This window comes from Amblyomma americanum, chromosome 1, assembly GCF_052857255.1.
Source record: "Amblyomma americanum isolate KBUSLIRL-KWMA chromosome 1, ASM5285725v1, whole genome shotgun sequence".
Taxonomy (NCBI): Eukaryota; Metazoa; Arthropoda; class Arachnida; order Ixodida; family Ixodidae; genus Amblyomma; species Amblyomma americanum.
The window spans coordinates 98,022,796-98,043,053 of NC_135497.1; the positions used below are offsets into that span (position 1 = coordinate 98,022,796).

Here is a 20,258-nt window from a genome sequence, read left to right on the forward strand (position 1 = left end):
TAAATTGCTTGCAAATCATGCTGCAGGGGCTGGGACAGGACTTTCATGGTACTCCTGTCGGCGTGAAATTTAAATAGCATTGATACGCATTCTCACTGCACACATTCCATGACAGCAAAACATTCCTGTAAAATAAATCAAAATGTATGCACATTATTTCGCCTGCTTTTGGGTGTATTACGCAAGCGGAGGCCATTGAGTGCACTCGCATCGCTGAGCTCGGTCCACAGCCTGCCGCGACGTATCAGCTCTTCTGCGTGTGAAATTTGATTACTGTCTCTCTGTATCCACACATCACCATCATCATCATCCGCACAATAGTTCCCGAAGAGACGAAGAGGGGGCGGCGCCGTCCGGAGGAAAACACCGCACTTCGCTGTCAGCCTTGGTAATACACTTTCGTCATCTCAAGTAGGGGCGGTGAGCGAGCCCCACTGCCCACGAAGGCCGCAAGCACAAAGGTAGCAACCACAGCTACTGTCGTCGACTGTAACCAGCTGACGCGCGGCGGCAGACAGTGCACGCAGGCCACGGCGGTGGGTATCGAGAGAGGGGCGGGTTTCGAAGGTCACTAGCACAAAACCAAACACTGTTGAAGCTGTTGCTGCACTGAAATTACTAACACGCGAAGGGACACAATGCTAAAGTGCCCTACGCCACAGAGTTGGCAACAGCAGCCGAAGCAGCGCCGCTAGAGTAACTCGAACTTCCAGTGAGTCTATAAATGCCGCAACGTGGCCTAATAAGAAGCTCTCGAAACACGCCAAGGATGTGCACCGCTTGCCACGGCGCAACGGTCAACGGCCGCGCGGTTTAAGAATTTAAAACGGATAGATAGAGAGAGAGATCGCGAGAGTTTTCCTTCTTTCAGAATCTTCTCGTTCTCTATCTGTACGCCAGATGTGGGGAGGGTCGTTGAAATAGTTGGGACGGAAGTGGCTGGCGCTTTCCGCCCACTGTCGCCAACCTCCGTCCAAACTGTGAGGGAGAATCAAGTTGGCGCGTGCAGCACTCGATCCCCTACAGACTACGCACTTGTGTCCCCGAGCCTGGCAGCGTGCATCACTCATATGCACATTGATGAAGACGGCCGCTTCAGCCTCGGGAGCGATCACAACTTCCTGCGAGTCTCGTTCTTGGCCTTCGCTCGCAATGCAGGCCGCCTGCGGCCTCAGCTGCGATCTGACCTGGACTTGCCGAGTTGGTCCATAGAACGGGTTGCCGAGGAGTTTCAGCAGTGTGCTCAAAGGCTAGAGGACCATACGTATGACGAATTTGTCCACGTTTTACGCTCTGTCATGCACACACACATGGTGCAGTATAAGAGTGCGGCACACAAACCATGGAACGCCTGGTGGGACAGAAGTGGAAGCGGTGTGGAAAGCCCGCCGCCAATCCAATCGGGAATATCGGAGGGCTGTGAAGGGTCGAGACGCCGAGATCTGTGCGGCAGCATGAGCACTGTACTTAGACCAAAAACACATGGTGCAGACCCTTGTTGAGAACAAGTTTGCGGAGCACAACGTTCGGCTTATGCAGTACATAATTGTCCCCAGTGGTTGCAGTCCAGGTCCGTGCAAGGACCATTCTAGCTAAAAACAGCCCTCTTCAGGGCTGTCCCTGCTGGATGGGCAGTCATTGGTTGCGAACCAGGACTCTGGTTCTCGTTAAGATTGGGAGGGAAGTCCGAGGCACAAAAGTTCTGGGCATACGTCCGGCTCATGGACAGAGCTGCCCCCCTACCGCCCTCACTCACTGACATGACAACGAGGCAGCCGGTCACCGAGCTCCGCGAATACCTGACACGGCACTTTTCTGGAGTGTTCGGTTCCCCAAACCGGCCTGGTCATACACACCTGGTCGACGTGGCAGCCAGTCCCACAGACCTGCCTTCAGCCGAAGGGACACAGAGCCAGGATGGACCTCGTTGAGCCCTCTCGAGACTCACAGTACACCGTACTCTGGCGCGGATTAGTGCTCGCAAAGCCCCGGGTCCCGACGACACGCCAGCTCGTTTACTCAAGTGCATAGGCGCTGACCCGTGAGAGCAACTTGCTGAGTTCCTCACAGCCATCATCGAGGGTGCGCCTTTCCCCGACGGCATGCAAGGTGACACTGGTCCTCAACGAGGTGGCAATGCAACTAACATCTAGGACTACCGACCCATCACTGTCACCAGTGTGCTGTACCGCCTGTTCGCAGGAGTGATCAAGCCAGTGTATCAGTGACTGGGCCGAGACAGAGGGACTACTGACGGATTTAAAGGAAAATGGGTTTCGACCGAGTAGGCGGCTTGACGATAACTTGTTCGTCGTCACATAATGCGCCGAAATGCTCTCGTGCTGCTTTCTCAACGTGGAGAAAGCGTTTGACATTAATGTTCCCCACGCGCCACTCTTCGCATGTTCGGCTGGTCTTGGGCTGCCGCCACAGCTCCTGTCGACATTACAACGGCCCTACAGCCATAGCGAGTGGACCGTTCAGCTAGGAACTGTTGTCCCGGTCCATATTGCTGTCACTAAGGGCCTCAGACAAGGCTGCCCGCTCTCGCCCTTGCTATACATTCTGTACGCGTCGGAACTTGAGCGGGGCTGAACTCAAACCTCAGGCTTCGTCTGCCGTTTGGTGCACAACTAGCACCAATGAGAACTTCCACCTACCCGGCTTGGCGTTCGCGGACGACTTGGTGGTGATGGCAGAGACCATCCAGGACCTACACGCCCCCCTCGAAGTCCACCAGGCGGAAATACCGCGCCTCGGCCTTTGCTTCGATGCAAAGAAATCGGTGGAGAGAGAGAGAGAGAGTGGCGATACAGCTGCCGTGACTCTGGAGGGAAAACCCCTGGAGTCACCGTCTGCGCCGAGGCAGCAAAGCACAGCCTCCACGAGATCGCACTTCGGTAGGCGGCTCTTCGCTCCCAGCGCATTCTTCCCCGGCGCTGCATGTGGGGACGTAACCGCTTCTTGATGATCCGCGTTCTCTGGAGGCTGGTACACGTACCGAGCCTCAAATTTCCAAATTAATATATCCGCCTCTCTACAGGAACACGAGAGTGGCTAGAGCACCAGCAGCGGTAAGTCGGGCTATCCGCCCTCGGATGCCACGGCCGGGTCGCCAACGAGGCTGTGCAGGGGGATGTGGGATGGTTGAGCTTCGAAGCACGGGAAGTGTCTAGCAAGATCGTCTACCGTGGCCGTCTCCTCAACCTGCCACGCACGCGATGGGCACGCAGTGTTCGACTATCGACTATCTCGCGGCGACCTGTAAGAGAACTGTGGCCAGATTACGCAACAGTCAATTAGGAAAATTGTCAAAAACTTGTCAATAAGCCTCGCTCCTATTGGTCGGTCGTGGCCGGCGGCCATTTTGCTTTTTTGCGTCATGGGTGGCTGCAGATTACGTCACGGGTGTGGCAGAAGTGGTGACGTTGCACACCTAATTATGCAGCCCCTAATTGACAGCTTTTTGTGACAGTTTCGAGGCCGTCAATTTGACCGTTGCGTTTGTGGCAGAAAATGGCGGCGGTGTACGCGGCGATACGACTGAGGCGGCTGCGCTGGCGCAGCAACGGCGAAGGAGGGCGCACGAAGAAGCGTTTGACTTGCCGGACGAGCTGTTTCGACGCCTTTTTTCGACTGGACAAGCAGACTGTGGAGTGACTAAGCGACGAACTCACCGATGAACTGGGAGGTTTGCATGCAAGCGCGCTGTCGGTGCGGCGGCAAGTGCTGTGTGCACTGCGGTTATTTGCTACCGGCGGCTTTCAAGCTGCCGTTGGTAATGAGGCGTACGTCTGCATCGCACAACCGGCGGTGAGCAAATGCGTACAGCGGGTGTTTGATGCAATATGTAAAGTTAGTGCGCAGAAGGGTTGGGTGCCGTCGTCACCTCTGTGACACACAGGTATACATATAAATAAGACACGCTTATGCTGGCAAAGCACTTTATTTTTCCCAGCAAATGGCACTTCGTGGTCGTCTTCTGTTTCCCAAGGGGAAAGAAACAACCACACATCACATACTGCAACACCTCACCTTTTGGCGTTTTTGTGATCGATCGAAAGAGCCGAAAAACACAGACTTCAACAAGTTGTCTTCGTCGATTTCGTACCAAGCGCTTCTTGCAAGTTCGCTTGGTAGTATTCACTGCATTCGTTGAAATTTTTCTGCGCACTAAGGTCAACCGCACAGTAGCTCGATTCCAGACGCCGCGCAAGAAACAAAAACACGCCGTGAAACAGCTGCTTTCGTGCAAAGCGGTTTTTTTACTGCCCTCAGCACACCCCCGCGGCACCGAAAGTTACCCACCAGCCAATTTAAAAGCACAACATCGAACGCTTTTTGTTTTGCTTAATATTTTCGAACTAGAAACACGATGTTTTGGTAAAAAAAAAATATTAGCTATTTTAATCGTTGCTTATTTCTTATTTCTTTTTACAAAAAATTTTGCAGACGGCCCCTCGAATGCTCTCGGGGCGCCGCCCTGCTGTAATTGGCTGATTCCTCGTTGCGTCACGTGGTGACGTCTCATCGTCAAATGTTTAGGGGAAACACCCAAGGTGTAGTAGATTTGTAATAAGGGAGTATTTAACTCATTGTCATCCACCCAAGCGCAGCCATACGGCTACAAAGGAAAGCTATACAGCTTTCTCAGAAACTTCGTAGTTAAAGCAAAATTCGTCCTGGTCCGGGGTTCGAACCCGGGACCACCGCCTCGTCGGGGCAGTCGCCCTACCAAACGAGCCAACTGGGACGGCAAGCTTATGGTAGGGCGAGAGTGAATTGATCAATAACTCGACGTGGAACAGTGTTGGTCAGATGTTGAAGGCCAGACCCTGGTCGAAACGTTAGAATAAAGACAGTTGTTTTTCCACCGTGTGGCTACTCTATTCCGTTTATATATATATATATTTATATATATATATATATATATATATATATATATATATATATATATATATATATATATATATATATATATATATATATATATATATATATATATCTTCCCCGAAATAACGAAAGTGTTATTTCAACCCATGACGTCGCATCCGGTTTGAAGAAAAGACGTCACGTCCGGCAATTTTTTTGCGGTTTGAGCTATGTTTGCGTCGAGCCGAGCATTGCTTTCAGGAGCACTATGGACCTGACATTCGCCGAGACGCTTCAGGCATGTTCTTCAGAAGGGATTGCCTTCCCTATGTGCCTTTTTAAGGGCGTCAGAAAGTTGCGTAGCGCAGTGGTTAGTGAACTCGCTTCACACGCGGAAGACCAGGGTTCGGTTCCCGTTTAACGAACAATTTTTTTTATTTTTTGAAATCACAGTTTGTTTTAGTGCAAACAAGCCGTGGTAGCAAAAAAAAAGCAAACCGAAACCGAAACTGAAGTTTGTGAAGCGCCGCTTTGCTGTTGCCGTGGGCTTCACCTTGTCAAAATATTACAGCCGGAATCTCCGTGTCCCCGCCGCGGTGGCTCAGTGGTTAGGCGCTCGACTACTGATCCGGAGTTCCCGGGTTCGAACCCGACCGCGGCGGCTGCGTTTTTATGGAGGAAAAACGCTAAGGCGCCCGTGTGCTGTGCGATGTCAGTGCACGTTAAAGATCCCCAGGTGGTCGAAATTATTCCGGAGCCCTCCACTACGGCACATCTCTCTTCCTTTCTTCTTTCACTCTCTCCTTTACCCTTCCCTTACGGCGCGGTTCAGGTGTCCAACGATATATGAGACAGATACTGCGTCATTTCCTTTCCCCCCAAAACCAATTATTATTATTATTAATCTCCGTGCCACCTGCAGCGCCAACTTTGAATGCGCGTTTAGAGCACATCCGACGTTACTCTCCAAGCTCCGATCTGTGCTTTTAGCAGATGAGTAAGACAAGCACGCCCTTCAAAGAGTGGTGGAAAGTGTTTCGTTCAGCTTGGCGTCTGCCAGCTGCACAGAGTGCGTCACGCAGAAGTACTCTGTCACTTAATGACGGCCAGCTGTGGGGCGCGAGTTGATGCAGGACTGAAAAAACTGCGGCGCAATGAAGGCAACCCAAGGAAGAAAAATACAACACATGCTCACACCACCAACTGTTTATTGGAAGAAAAGGGGCACATTTATAACCCTCAATCACCATGTGACACCGCTCTATCGCTCGCAAGCCAGTAACAAGTAATATGCAAATTACAAGATTAAAAACAACGCAGAAGGCTTAGCTACAATGCGCTTAAAGCCCTAGCTTATGTAAAGATTGCACAAAGCAGTAGGTTATGATAGAAAGATAAACCAAACAAAATCTTGGCAATAGCAGTGTCACTCAATCGTAGCAAAAGCAGTGTCACGCATTCGACGCAAAAGCAGTGAAAACCTTAAACGTGAAAGCAAATCAAAATAAAATAATAAAAAACATAATAAAAGCCACAACAACAGCCCCACCCAGGTTTAGGAGTCGGACGCCGGAAAGCAAGAGAGAATTCTTGACGGCACAGGTCTTCATAAAAACGTTGCAAGATAGCAAATCTATTATGTTGTCGCAGAGCTGTACACCTATCACTAATGCATGTGATCCCCCTGTTTTTAATCATAAAGGCCACATCATAATCATAAAATTGGTGTCACATGGTAAGTGAGGGTTGTACATGTTCCCCTTTTCTTCCAATTACATTCCTCCTGAAATGGTAGGCAAATTTGCAATGCGGTCAAGCATTTTGTGGTGTGGCGGCCGCCACCCCTCGCCTACCCTTGGCATGCACCGTCACTGGCGAGGTGATTGTAGTGCGTTTTATTAGAGCTTGTGAAACAGGAAAATTAAACCGGAATCGATTTTTTGTTTCGTGCTAATGCTTATACGTCCTGCCTGCCATAGGCAGAATGTTCGCGTCTTCTTGTGTCCGTTTCGCCACGATCACGGACCGCGAAAGAAGGACGTCTCTTCACCGCTCGTTACGGTTGGTTCAATCGTAGGCCTGTCACGAATCTCCCCGGAGAACACTCGGACCGAAAGAATGGACTAGGCGAAAGGTGTACCCACACAGACGCACATTTAATACACCATACGTGACACAAACACTAGCACACAAAACTAACACACAACACAAAGACTATCAATACACACGACCCGGGGACACTGCTACCAGCGTCTACTACTAGCGTCCTATACTGTACGTTAGCGGTCGGCGTTCGTGCTCACGGTTGGTTCGGTGCGGCTGCGGCGTTGTATGGGTCCAGAAGCCGGCGTCGAGATGGCGTTCGACGTGCTGCGGCTGGCGTCGCTGGCTGCGTTGTACAAGCTCCCGATCCAAGCGCCCGTGGAGGTGGTGCCGGTGTTGTTGGCGTTGGGGCACCACCCGGTTTATGGTTTATGGGGGTTTAACGTCCCAAAGCGACTCAGGCTATGAGGGACGCCGTAGTGAAGGGCTCCGAAAATTTCGACCACCTGGGGTTCTTTAACGGGCACTGACATCGCACAGTATACGGGCCTCTAGAATTTCGCCTCCATCGAAATTCGATCGCCGCGGCCGGGATCGAACCCGCGGCTTTCGGGCCAGCAGCCGAGCGCCGTAACCACTCAGCCACCGCGGCGGCGGCACCACCCGGATGGGTGGCAACAGCGCCGGAGACACCCCTGGCCGTAGCAGGTGGTAGCGTCCTCTGTTAGCTCCCGGGAACGGGCTCAGGAATGGCAGGAAGTCGACGATGCGAAGCCGTAGAACGCGAGCTCACCGGAGCAGTAGCCGGCGTCGCTCTCTTCCCGCCGAAGCGTCCCTGACCCGCCGGAGCCTCCGCTTCTCTGTTCCCCCCCTGCCTCGCTCTTCCTCGCCCTTTTACAGCTTTGGCGCTAGTAGTAGTAGTAGTAGTAGTAGTAGTAGTAGTAGTAGTAGTAGTAGTAGTAGTAGTAGTCCTCAGGCGTTGCCGGCACATACCCACTGCGGGGGAGTGGCCAAGACACAGGCGGCTAATTGCTGGATACAGGAAAGATTTGACGGGAAAAGGAGTGGTAATAGCATGTAGGCTGATAGATTGGAAGACGGAAGGACAGGGGTCCTGTTAACTTGGAGATCGAAGACGGGACAATGGCTTAATGTGCATAATAGTATACAATGCCTGTAGTGTTTCAATGTCGTACTGACTGAGAGCGGGAAAAAGAAATTAGAATGGGAGTCACTGTTTTTCTTGAAGGAAATTTTGCACAGCAGAGCGCACACTCCTGTCGCTTCGTCCAAGCAAAGAAGCTCCAATGGAAAGAACAACCGCGGAGGACACAGGCAAACCCAGTTTATGAAATGAAATTTGCAAAAGACGCTTCCTCAGATGAGAGAAGCGGCGGCAGAACAGCAGGAAGTGATCTGTTGTCTCAGGTTCGGCCCAAAAAGGGCACAATGGGGAAGCCACCAGACCAGATCTGTGTAGGTAGAAATTTATAAGGGGAGCCCGGCAACGCAAACACGTGAAAGAGACCTCTAGTCTGCGCGAGCGCCAGTCTTTGCTACTCCAACGATGCAGAAGATGCTGATATTCGGGAGATGATGTAAGAGCCGAGGCAGCAAATTCCTGAAATACTGTGTAGCTGCGAAACCTCACCGCAGCTGTATATGCACAGGTCCATGTGACCTGGTACCCAAAGCAATCTTAGCGAATTTAGATGGAGCGGAATCAGGAACTTAGAGGCGTAATGCCCGAGACTCAGTGGGTGAGGATAATGAAGAGCAAATGGACAGAGAGTCCGTCATAACCACGACCTGGGAAACGGTAGTTTCTAATTTTCGTAAGGCTAAGATTACTGCTGATAATTCAGCCAGATAAATTGGAGTGAAGTCAGGAAGACGGAGAGAAAAAGACCAACCCAGTAAAGGCGAAAAAATTCCCACACCTGCCTTTTCGTGATCCTGCGAGGCATCGGTAGCAATAAGAACATGAGAAGGAAAGGACCTTAGGTGGTCCTGCAACAGAGCCTGAAGAAGCGGGAAGGGCTGCAGCTTCGCATTCGATGGGAAAATGTCACCGAATTCAATCTGGACCGAAGATGAGTTATTATATATTTGGCGGACATCTGCGAAATGAATGTTTATGGGATCAAGGAGGGACTGCACGTAACATATCTGCGGAGTATAAAAACGAGACCAGGCGGCACTAAAAAAGGCGGGAGGTTGACTAAGAAATATTATACCGGAAGCGTGAAGAGGTGAGTCGCACAATTTTAAAAATGTTTGAACTGCTAAAAGGTGAAACCAAGCTGATAACGATAGGATTCGCGCCTCAAGGTGCAGAACAGCATTGGCGACATATTTTGGAAGCCCCAGACAGAGGCGCAACGCCACACGCTCCCAGAGCACAAGAGGGCGAAGTTTATAGACAGGAGCTCCTGAGAATAAAACACACCCAAACTCCAAAATTGGGCGGACGCACATTTTATAAATCATCAGAAGTGTATGCCTTCTCATGTCTGACCTAGCACTACAAATCCTGCGCAGGATGCCAATGGCCCGAACTCCTTTTGCAGAAACTTGCTCAATGTGTGGCCGCCAGGATAGAGTCGTATATTACTCCGAGATACAACCCGGCCTGAAACCAATTAGACACGGACTCAAGTGAGCATTTTCCGAAATGAATGACATGACACGGCTGAGAAGGACCCTTTCCACCAACTTCACTAGGTTCGAGGTTAATGAAATAGGGCGTATGTTGTCTAAAGTTAAGCCCTCCCCTTGCTTTTTAAGCAATGGAACTATTTCAGCAAGCGGCCATTCATGAGGTATCCATGGACCTTTAATGGAATGGTTAATGGAATGGTTAACTAGAGCCAACAGGTCTACAGGAGATTCATTGAACAAAATTTTGATCATAGATGAAGTGACCTTATCGGGGCTAGCCCTTGCAAAAATTTCTGTAGACAGTATAGACTGTCTATGGACTTTAGTCTAAGAAGTCTATAGACAAATCCTTTAGACCAGTCTATAGACAATCTATAGATTTATGGCCATACACTTTTAGTAGACTTTTGTCTATAGACAGTCCATAGACAAATGTCTACTGAAAGTAGATAGGTCCATGGACAGTCTATAGACACAGGTCCATAGACAGTCTATAGAAGATTTATAGATTTACGGCCATACATTTCCTATAGACTTCTGTCCATAGACCGTCTATAGACAAATGTCTACTGATAACAGACACAGGTCTATAGGCAGTCTATAGATGATCTATAGACGTAGGCCATACACTTCCTGTAGATTTCTGTCTATAGACAAAAATCTACTGGTCCAGTAGACATAGGTCTATAGACTGTCTATAGACACTCCACAGTTAAGTGGCCTGGCTATGCTGTAGATATTTGTCTATAGACTGTCTATAGAGCTCTGTCTAAAAACCTTAATAGACCATTGTCTGTAGACTGCCTATAGACAGTCTACAACTTGAAAAAGGTCACCACATGGTCTTCACAAATGACATGACGATCAATATACTTACAATTTAGTTTATTTCCAAGCTATGCAGGCAAGGAATATGCAATACATGCATCACAAGAATGCACCACATAAAATTAAATGCTGAAAGTAATGGTCCGAATATAGTTTCCTCAGAAGCAATCTTGCGACCTGTTGTCTGCAGTCAGTCATCCGGACATGTTGACCTGTACAAAGGAAGAAAAAAAATAAGAGGAACTGAAAAAAAAATTACCACTCCATCTCTACAAATGTGCTTTACAACACAAGGCATATATATCCTGGCTATCCCATTCAAGAAAGCTAGTCGATATTTTGGTTTGGTTTTATGTGGTCCAAAAACCCAAGGTGACTCAGGCTATGAGAGGTGCCGTAGTGAAAGGTTGCGGAGTAATTTCGGCCACCTGCAGTTTCTTATTGTGCACTGACATTGCATAGAACACAGGCCTCTAGCATTTTGCCTCTATCAAAACGCGACAGGCTAGACCAAGATCAAACCTGCATCATTCAGGTTGTAGTAGTCGTACAGTTTATTTGGGACAAAAGATATACAAAATTTGTCCTGGGTGAGAAGGCTAATGGCATTTTTGCCTGATGAGGCCATCCCACCCCTGACAGCAGTGGAAACCACTATAGGCATATTCGAACACATTTGCAGTACAGTACATCGTACAACCAATATGTATGCAAGCACACAAAACAAAACAAATGGACAACCGTGAGGACTGTGTGCATGCTTCTGTATATGGAAAAAAAAAAGGTTTACAGATTCCCGAATACTATTTATACGTAGAACACACCCAAATATCATCCATGACACAAAAGAAATTCTTTGACTTATTATTCCATTAGGTACATAAGTCTTAGTGTTTTCTTTAGGTAGTGATGGTTAGATTGGTAATAATTCAAAGATGGCTGGACATTGATTCAATAAATTTGCTATTTGCATACATAATCTCACATCACCATAGTTGGTGCGAGATTGGGGCACCTGTATTTTATCTTCCCTGAGGAGATGCGAAGTGTTCCTTTCTGTATTGAACCTCAATATTTGAACGGTGTAACATATACTGGTGCACGGTTTCCAGAAATAACTTATATTTGAATAGCTTACTGATCTCTAGTATGTCATAGATCTTCAAGTATGCCAAGCAATGTTCTATCTTTGGAATTTTCGAATACCACATATTGAGCACTTTTGCAGAGGGTGCAGCTAATCAAGGTTTCTTTGTGTTGTGTCTGACGATACGAGGGAGCAGTATGTTAAGCGTGAATGAAAGAGAGCATAGTAAGTTTGTTGCTTCACTGGCAACCTGTTTAATATGCCAAAAACACATTAAGTTCAATTCGGAGAGCTCCTGTGTGCGAATTCCAGAGAAACGTTTCATGAAAGATAACACTTAGAAAGAAAATCCTCTTAGACTGGTTGATAATGTTATTCCTGAACTTTAATTGGAACTCACTATCTTTTTTGCTTGAAAATCAAGTATTCCATCTTGTTTATCTTTAGGTCTAGTTTATTAAAGGCTAACCAAAAGTCTAAATAGTGAAGCCATTCATTTGCTTCCCTGTAAACGAAGCTTTTATTGCAACCTGTAAAAAAATACATTAGTGTCATCTGCATGTAATACCATTGTAAGGCTGCCCCTCTTTTCCAGCTGCATACCTTTGCAGAAAGCAGGACGCCGGCACACGCGGAAACCGCTCCCCAGTATAAGCGAGAGCCCCCGAGTACATACCGGGAACGAAAATTGTCGCTTGACGCACGGACCCCCCCCCACCCCCTTACGACGTGGGCTATCGCCAGGAAGGCACTCACAGCTTCCCGCCGTGCCTTGTGAACAAAAGCGCATTCCCAGAAGGGCCGTGACGGACACCTGTCATGGCGGATAGGCAGTACTCGCCAAGAATGTGGGAAGACAGGCACTAGTGAACAAAAGCGCATTCCCAGGATGGCCGTGACGGACACCTGTCATGGCGGACAGGCAAGACTCGCCAAGAATGTGGGAAGACAGGGGCGACCCTTAATCTGGTTTCCCCGAGCGACAGACAAACCCCTTCCTGCTTATTAGCTGTGTCCCGCCGTCGGTAGCGCGGCAGCATCGTGGGCCCTTTCGCCCCCTCCTCTGTTGCTGACGAGCGACGCGGACCGATGGTGGGTGGCGGTATGCATGCCTGAGGCAAGGATTAGCTCCGAAGGGAGAGCCTGTGGATACTCTTTCTTGAGAGAGAGTGGTGGCGTTTTTGTTGTTTATTTAGTTTGCATTGTTAACAGACTCTGGGTTCGAGGCTAAGCCCAACCCAAGGGGTTGTCCCCATCTCGCATGTTATTTTTGATTGGAGAATTGATGCTTTGGGCGGCCCACTGAAAATGACCGCCCTTAGTCCTTTGTTAATCAAGTGCTTAAAAGCGCATGTAAACGGATGCAGTCCAGTCCAGTCTGAGCTGAGGCTCCATGCTTAGCATGTAATGTGATGCTACTTAGGCTCTAACCTGCCCGGTCGATGAGTAAAGTAGTGCAAAGTTTGTTCTTTTGTAAATTCAGTTCTGCTTTTTCCAGTTTAACTCTCTGTATATGTATGTTGTAAATATATGCTCTGCTGTCATCATCTACAAGCTCGCCTCCTGTTCATCTTCCAAGCCGAACGACACTAGAGGAAGGGTTTGTGAACCATCCTCGAAGAAACGAACGACCTTTTTGAAAGTCTACTGGCGCAGTCGACAGGATTCGGCACGTTTCATCTCAAGGCCAGGCATCGCAGTGACAACCACAGGCCGTCCGACACGGAGCAGCAAGGAGCTGTCAAGGGACGACTCCACCTCGGCTGCTACCGAAGCTGGTAGAGCGGACGCATCATCAGGGCTCTGGGCGGCAGACATAAGAAGATCTGCGCCGGGTGAGTGGGATTTCTTGCGTTTTGTCGAGGTTGGCATGGTTGCTACTCAGAAGGCTTAGGTTACAGGTGTGGAACACATGACCAGCATGGAGAAAAATTTCAGTCTTAAGAACTCATTGAGTTGTAAATTAGGCCTAGAATTTAAAACGCTTCGAGGTGTTCTCTCAGAGGCAGGACAAACGACTATTCGCCGCCTTGAGTTGAAATTTCAGGAACGGATGAGACAGATAGAAAGGCAGGAGCAGGAACAGCTAAAAATGCTCGAGATGATTTATGCGGGCGGCGGGCAGCACGGCTATGCATCTGATGGAAAGCGCAGAGACGATGCAGACCTAGGCCCTGAAGCTCAGAGTGTGTGTGCGCTTAATAATGAGCTGATTTATCCGGGCGGCGGGCAGCATGGCAATGCGTCCGATGGAAAGCGCAGAGACGATGCAGACCTAGGCCCTGAAGCTCAGAGTGTTGGTGCAGTTAATAGCGAGCCAGCTAAAAATTTGGCGGCAGCAGAGAGCCAGAAAGAAGGAAAAGGAACGGATTCACAGGTGCAGGAAATGTCGACTGCCGTGAACGGACATTTCAGTCATGATGGCGCTTTCAGTAATGAATTTGTCCCGGAATGGAAAACTCCCCGAGGTGTTACCCTACCGGAAGGAGGGCAGGATACTATTCGTCGCCTTGAATTGAATTTCTGGGACCGAATGCGACAGATTGCGCAGAATGAAAAAGAAGAACTAAGAAAGCTTGAGCTGAGGTATATGGGCGGCGGGCAGGATGGCACCAAGTCCGAATTAAAGGACAGCGACCATGCAGACCTAGGCCCTGATGCTCACAGCACTGGAGAGGTTGACATCGACTTCCCTGAAAATGTGACAGAGGCACTAGGCCAGAATAACGAAGAGGTCAGTGAGATCCAGATAGCAGAAGCCTCAGAGGCTCTATCAAGTCAGATTGAAAAACAACTGTCAAGGAACGCAGTGCTCAAGATTGACCTATTGAAGGGCACTAGGACTGAAATGGAGAGAGACCAATGTTGCGAAAACGCGAACGGTAGATCCAACGCACTTTCAGAGCGGCCAAAAACACGGTCGCAGCAGTTGTTTCAGGACAAATCTAATTTTGAGCTGGTACTGGGGGCAGAAAATGTTCATCAATCGAGTGAGACAAAGTGTGCTCAAGATGAGGTCCTCATGGAGAGCTTGGGTCACTTATTGCCCGCCAATGGGGCATTTGTTCCGAATCACGGCGGTAGCAATTCCACAGTCACACGCATTGACCTGGAGCAGTGGGCTGATTCGGCGACAGGGTTTTTAACACAAAGTGCCTCAGAACAAATGTTGAAATGTGCTGCACAAATATCCTGCAGTCGCTGCGCGTTTTTTGGTGGTAATCAGGATCACTTGAGGGTCACCGCCAAACTGGATCAAATAGGCTTCGTGCCAAATCCGCCTCCTAAGCCGCCATGGAAGGTTAAGGCCGATATCGTTTCAGCGAGAGCCCAACGGCCAGCTTTTGTGGCAGGTCAAGTGGCGCAACCATGCCAGCCCAGACAGGCCGTGAATGTTCCCACTCAACCATCGCTCGGTGAGCGGAATCCCGTGTTTTGAAGTCGGGCACTTACAAAGAGACTTCTGCCTGGCATCTGCATAGAACGGTGCCCGTGAGTGTTGTGCGCAGACCTGTGAACAGTGATGGAACAATGCGGCTTTATGTGTGCTTCGAATGTGGACTATGCGCAGTGCATGATGTTGCTGCCCATTCAGTGAACTGTACAGCAGCGTGCACCAATGATGCGCTTTAGTTTATTTTTTTGATTGTTTCTTTGCTTTGGTTCTCGAAGATCTGAGTACCCAGGAGAAATTCTGCCCCGGGAGGGCTGACATTTGTAATGTGAAAGTGTTGCGGCCTCTTTGTTAGGAAGCATAAACAAGCTGATAGCAAGCTCGGTTTATACTCTTAGAGGGGGCGTGTAAGGCCGCCCCTCTTTTCCAGCTGCATACCTTTGCAGAAAGCAGGTCGCCGGCACACGCGGAAACCGCTCCCCAGTATAAGCGAGAGCCCCCGAGTACATACCAGGAACGAAAATTGTCGCTTGACGCACGGACCCCACCCCCCTCCCCCCCCCCACCCCCTCACGACGTGGGCTATCGCCGGGAAGGCACCCACAGCTTCCCGCCGTGCCTTGTGAACAAAAGCGCATTCCCAGAAGGGCCGTGACGGACACCTGTCATGGCGGACAGGCAGTACTCGCCAAGAATGTGGGAAGACAGGCGCTAGTGAACAAAAGCGCATTCCCAGGATGGCCGTGACGGACACCTGTCATGGCGGACAGGCAAGACTCGCCAAGAATGTGGGAAGACAGGGGCGACTCTTAATCTGGTTTCCCCGAGCGACAGACAAACCCCTTCATGCTTATTAGCTGTGTCCCGCCGTCGGTAGCGCGGCAGCATCGTGGGCCCTTTCGCCCCCTCCTCTGTTGCTGACGAGCGACGCGGACCGATGGTGGGTGGCGGTATGCATGCCTGAGGCAAGGATTAGCTCCGAAGGGAGAGCCTGTGGATACTCTTTCTTGAGAGAGAGTGGTGGCGTTTTTGTTCTTTATTTAGTTTGTATTGTTAACAGACTCTGGGTTCGAGGCTAAGCCCAACCCAAGGGGTTGTCCCCATCTCGCATGTTATTTTTGATTGGAGAATTGATGCTTTGGGCGGCCCACTGAAAATGACCGCCCTTAGTCCTTTGTTAATCAAGTGCTTAAAAGCGCATGTAAACGGATGCAGTCCAGTCCAGTCTGAGCAGAGGCTCCATGCTTATCACGTAATGTGATGCTACTTAGGCTCTAACCTGCCCGGTCGATGAGTAAAGTAGTGCAAAGTTTGTTCTTTTGTAAATTCAGTTCTGCTTTTTCCAGTTTAACTCTCTGTATATGTATGTTGTAAATATATGGTCTGCTGTCATCATCTACAAGCTCGCCTCCTGTTCATCTTCCAAGCCGAACGACACTAGAGGAAGGGTTTGTGAACCATCCTCGAAGAAACGAACGACCTTTTGAAATTCTACTACCATTTCAGAGCAGCCTGGGGTGTTTACAATATCACTCATATATATCAAGAATAATATGGGGCCTAGAATGGATCCCAATGGAACTCCGTATTTAATAGTGCCTCGATCAGGTTCGGTGGTCTTTATTGTGGTGTATTGCTCCCTGCAAATTAAACAGCTTTCCATCAGGGCATGTGCTGTACCTTGGATTGCATAGAACGGTAGCTTTATTAATAATATATCATGATGGACAGAATCAAAGGCTTTCCTGAAATCTAGAAATAAACCCAAAGTAAGCTTTCATTTCTAAATGTTGTCAAGAATTTTCTGTTTAATAAAAAGTAAAGCAGTTTCAGTTGCCTTATTCTTTATAAATCCCAACTGCTTGTTTACTATCAAGTTATGCAGATTGAGGAAATCAACAATTCTTTTGTTCATTATGTGTTCAGCAACTTTTGAAAAGACTGAAAGCACTGACATTGGTCTATAGTTGTTCAAGTCTTCAAAAGCACCAGCTTTATGAATAGCTGGAACATGCGCCAGCTTCATTTGGTTTGGAAATATCCCTACTTGAAGTATGCAGTTGCATATATGCGTAAGGACTGGAGTTATCAGTGCGGCTACAGCTTTCACGGGGGAAACTTTCACATCATCGTAGGGTGATGCACAGTTGGCCTTCAGCGTCATGATTATGTTGAGGACTTCTTCGGCGCAAGTTGGAGTGAGAAATACAGCTTGAGGACATTGAACATTCATGTATTGTTCACATGATAATGTACCATGAATATCATTTGAGGCACCAACTTCTACAAAGTGCATGTTGAAAAAGTTTGCAATGTTTTTGTCAGTTCAGCCTTGTGTAGGTAATGCACTGCGGTAATGTCGTCTTGCGTAATAGCCTTAACTTGCAGCTTTTCTACAATCTCATTTACTTTGCTTAGCAAGTCCTCATCCTGGGTTTCAGTCAATATATGAAGCTCTAGGGTTAGAAAGCGACTACGCCACTCCAAATCATCTAGTCAAAATTGCTGTTTGGGCGAGTTGGTGTGACATGATTCAAAAAGACCAGCGCGGAAAAAGACAGGGGCACGAGAAGAAAAAACACTGACGACAGGACAAAAAACACTGACGACAGGACGAGCGCTGTCCTGTCGTCAGTGTTTTTTCTTCTCGTGTCCCTGTCTGTTTCCGTGCTGGTGCATCAAACTTTTTTGACAAAGGCAAAAGAGCATTAAGCTTCGTTTCAGTCTGCAGTAATCTGAGTATCACGTCGGAATCATGCTGCGGATTTTCTGTGGTGCTTGTGCCCTTGTGGTTGCCTCGACAAGTCACATTTCCATGCTTTCTTTTTGGCTTCGCGCTTAGCATTGAAAGATTCTTCTGTTATTCCCGCACGATGAGAATTAAATTTGCACTCTGAGCATGTTGCAAAGATGCTATCAGTGAGTGGAAGACGGCAAGCACAATAACGAGCTATAGTACGCTCAGATCTTTTACAAAAAACCCATCCACTTAGGAGCAGCGCCGACATAAAAGGAAAACAAAATCACATTCAGTGAGGCATAATTATGCACAAACCTGCACAAAGGCAGAGACGGTTACATGATGCTCGCAGTTACGGTCACCACTGCCAAGTGAGGTCCCAGTGGAAGGAATCTTCTTTTAAAGCCCGCAGTGAACCGTTGATGCTGTGCCGGGTTTCCGGGTGACACCGATGACCACGCCTTCCTGGTCCGCTGCTCGAGACTACCGTCCGTCTTCAGGGCACGTGCGATGACCACTGAGATGTACGGCTGCACAGTGGGTAATCTGCACAAAGGCAGAGACGGTTATGTGATGCTCGCAGTTATCGTCGCTACTTTGCAGTGGTGACGATAACTTGACGTAGCTTTACATAACATAACTGACGACTTGGCATAACTTGAGCACCTGAAGAACACGATAACCACTGAGCCATCGCGCCGGATTCATCATTTCAGTAAATATGCATGACAAATTCTATGTGGCTGTCATAAAACACGGTAACTAATATCCACATTCCGTGCAGCACTCTACCTCTACACTAAATACCTAATGCGAATACTGACCTCTGTATGCATTCCCTTTACATTAATTGGAATAGAATACTTAGAAAACTTTTGCCACTTATCATTGACTCCCTACGAGCTGTGGAGAATGCTGCTCCATAAAACGTACATTCAGTGCTCCTTGCAAAAGAATCCCAACTGGAGAATATTCAAGCATTTATTCTTATACACGCTATTGAACAAGCGCTTCAAAATACCAAAATGTCCTGCATGAAGACTGGTACGTACGGCGATACTGAAATGGGCACAAGCCATGCAAAACCTACCAGGCAGACTGCGAACCAGTTCACCACAGTTTTGCACCCACAACTTGAAACACTAAGACGAAACAGCATACTCATACACCAGAGTGCGCTCTTTGGAACAAGCGGGTTACAGCGCTTCCATGCTGTGCTCATTATCTAGAAAAACTCAAGCAGCACGTGGTGGCTGCAGCAGCACCATTTCAGAACCATATGTGAGCTTCAGACAACAAGCTCATTATTGTAAGGATGCAATACCATCTCAAATTCAGTAAAGTTTTACTTCAAGTGCAGCCCGGACAGAGCAGTAAAAAGGAGACACTTGCATGCAGGTACCTTAACCAAACGCTGATAGAAAAATCAACGGAAGCAACGAACATGCTCAAAGTAAGAATTATTTCATTGAAACAATTAACGTGTTAATCAAAAGGCGCAGCCATAGTAAAACAGCGCGAGCAGAATTGCATTCGTGGCGCAAATAAGCTCCAAGTTACATTGGCGTTTTTGTAATGTAGCAGTCTGAGATCAGAAACGCATACTCTGCCTCTCGCACAATTCGTACTGGCGAAATTTGTGCACGCGTAAGCGGGGTTCATGAACGAGCCTCTCGGAACGAAATGTAAGCCATCTCTTGTCGAGGCGACCTTTACTCAGCTTTCGAAATCAATTGCCCGCAGGCCAGCGGCGGCGGCCAACGGCTCGGATAACAGGGATGAACGAATCCATACGTGTGCAACGAAAGGGGAGACGGGATGCAGCGCGTAGGTTCTTCGCGGTGTTTGTACACGCTCGCCATTTGCGCCGGCAACCACATTTTTTTCAACCATCACTCTATTAGCATTCTTCCACCGCCGCTTCATTAAAACTTTGACAAACGCCTCTAACGCTTAGTTTCATTTCGGCCTTCACTAACGGGCTAAGCGATATTTCTGGCTGTGCACCTACCTTTCAACACGGAAAAGCCAGTAGAGAGCTCGCGAGGAGGGCTTGCCGTCCCGGGTTTCGCACCGAGTGCCTTTCCGCGCGTCAGGAAAGACATAGCGGCACAGACGTAAGCGCATTATTCGAGAACATGCGGCTGCCGCTGCTCACACAAACGTGCATACAAACGCCGCTTACAAACGTGAATAGGAAGTTTGTCGCTGCGCACATAATCTGCTCTGCACACACAGCACTGCTTAGAGTGGCTAAGGAGACCAAATGAATAAAAATAATCGTGTAGACTTACCGCAAGTGGACGATTAAGTTGCATTTCAATCAAAACGCCACCCACGAGAGAAAACGCCGCCGACACACCGGCGCACACAACTGTTTGCTGCCCGGATGATTTTCCGCCGCCTCCGGACAAAATGGGTAAAAAGTGAGACAGAAACCAATTTCACGATAATGTCTATATTGATTGCACTCTTGCCAAGTGTAGCTTGCTCTAGTATCTAAGAACACAAAGGGCCATTGGTTTAAAGCATAAATTCTCCACTCGCGCTTTGAAAATCTTATTGCTTTCGCAAAAACCAAAACCGAAACCAAAACCAAAGCGCTTTGCGCTATCGAAAACAGATGGCGCCAC

The 20,258-nt window shown here is 48.5% G+C and overlaps 1 long non-coding RNA gene across 1 annotated transcript; it reads right to left on the minus strand.

Annotated features, from left to right (window-relative positions):
- Positions 1 to 10,446: 10,446 nt before the first annotated feature.
- LOC144113311 (uncharacterized) lies at positions 10,447 to 20,039 on the minus strand. The gene is made up of 3 exons (XR_013310726.1): positions 19,920 to 20,039; positions 17,941 to 18,171; positions 10,447 to 10,616 (listed from the first exon to the last, which is right to left on the minus strand). It is a non-coding gene; the product is annotated as an uncharacterized LOC144113311 (long non-coding RNA).
- Positions 20,040 to 20,258: the final 219 nt, after the last annotated feature.